We start from the raw sequence: 2,253 nt of genomic DNA on the forward strand, positions 1-2,253 counted from the left end.
TTTTAAAGAGTGTTGGCTCTTCCTCCAACATTGAGAAGCAGATGAGACTAATAGAGAGATGGTGGACTCACATCAGGTGGCCTTGAGCCTATCAGCAAAGTAAGCCCTGAAAGAAGTTCAAAGGGAGTTGGAGCTCGGTCTTGTCTTGCAGAGGAAAAGGACTGGATCTTCTGCCTCATAGAGATATTGGGCAGGTCAAAAAAAAGCCCGTGAATGGCAACATTGATAAGTACAGTTGTGTCATGCTATTAGACTTCTCAGTGTTAAAATTTTGTAGTAGGACTCTATTACCCTTCAAAAAATGTTTCTAAAAATCAGGAATTCAGCATTCAGCTAACAGGTTAGGTGGTCCTGAGCCTTGACACTGGCTTGTGAGTCCACCTGGTAGAGGGTCACATCACACTCTGATTTCCAAAACTAGAAAATCTGACCTTCTCTATCTTATGGTAAAGTTGGGAAAATAATGGTCCTCAAGTGCAAACCTGATCAGTATCCCCAAGGAGCAGAGACTCCTGGGCTTTGATTATTTATCATTCTAACTGTTGTTTTCTTGGAAGAGATCTCAGCAATGAACTGAATTCATCCTGAGGAAAGAGCCTCCAATTACATAAGTAAAAGGCAAACACATCATCCCAGTTCTTGTCTCTTTGCCAAAACATAATGAACATGTGTCTCTGCCAAAGTCAAAAACTTATGTCTTCACTACATTTCTCACATCCAGAAAATCTTCTTTACCACTGAAATTATTTTCTTATTCTCCAAAACATGCACATGGGATGAAAATGCTTCCTAGAGAATTCCTCCACACTGGTGATATTACATTCCTACCCAAAACACATTACTGATCCTTGTAGTACACTCCTACCAACAATAGCATTCTTTCGACCTGTGATCCACCCTTGCATGCCCAAATTTCACTTCTACCCTTATCAGAAGCAGGTAACTAGCCCTAAGACATTCTCATTGGTACTTCTGCAATCTTTCCATCAGTATCAGAGGTCTACATCTAACCTCTCTAATTCTTCTCATATCTACAGTGGTCACCAAAACTTCTGTGCCTCAGTTTCCTTGACTATAAAGGGAGAGGAAAGGGAATGGACTAAGTGAATGAGTCAACCACATCTGCTTCTTGTCCAGTCTCTGCTGTCACTGTTCTGTAGATAACGCTAGTTGAGCATTTGCTTACCTGAAAATTCTTTCTAAAATCTGTGGAGAAAATGCAGTTAATTCTAATAAGATGGGTTGCTCAATTTTGTGTTTTGTTTTTGTTTTTTAAGTGGTTAAATTATAAGCTTATAGTTGCCCTTTGGGGTCTATATCCATGACTACAGTCCTCAAGAGTTTACTTATGACCAAGAATAAATGCAGATCTTAATTGTTGTGGTGTAGCAAGAATTGCTTAAAATTTATTCTTAGACAAAGCCCTTATCTGGGCCTCCTGGGTCCTTCTTATTACACCTGGGACAATCTGTGGGCATTGTCATAACTGCAGTTTATATGAATCCTACATGGCTCTCCTCATGCCACAACTCCTCATGCGGTTGAATATGTTCCATGTGTTGTTTCTCTAGTCCACATCTAACTCAATTTTGGATGCTGTCTCAAGGTACAATTCTTTTGTATGTAAAATCAAGATCATCAACATTCAATAAGGAGAACAAAACCCGTGCTAGGTAGTACAATTGATGAAATTTAATATAGGGAAATAACAAGTTACAGAAGTATTGGAAGAGCTAAAAATAAGTGCTTATGAGGCTACCCAGAAAGCAACAACCACGACAAGCTACTGCCATCCATGGGGCTTGAGGGACAGGGAAGGGATTTTCTCAGTTACAAACCAGGGATATACTGTAGGAACTAGAATGTTGGAGAACCCAAAAGGATCTGGTAGCATGGGAGGGGTTGCCTGGTGGGAGTTGGAACACAAAGGCTGGGACATCCAGGCAGGAGCTAGAACCACAAAGAGGCACAGCCACTGCTTGGTCTCCTCCCAAAGCAGAGAGGAAAGAAATATTCTAGGTTCTCCTCCCCCCAGATGGCCATCTCAGGCCATTCGCTGACCCTAAGCAGAAGGCAACAGGCAAGGGGGTCTGGAAGGTACAAGGTAGCCATTTGGAAATCAAAGCAGAAAAGGGCAGAGAATGGATCTAAGAGAAAACGGGCAAATAACATGTATAAGAATGTGAAAAGGAAATATAAATAACCAGTACACAGAGGAAAATATGTCCAACCTCATTACCAATCAGGGTAATA

This window comes from Callithrix jacchus, chromosome 6 (genome assembly GCF_049354715.1).
Source record: "Callithrix jacchus isolate 240 chromosome 6, calJac240_pri, whole genome shotgun sequence".
NCBI lineage: Eukaryota > Metazoa > Chordata > Mammalia > Primates > Cebidae > Callithrix > Callithrix jacchus.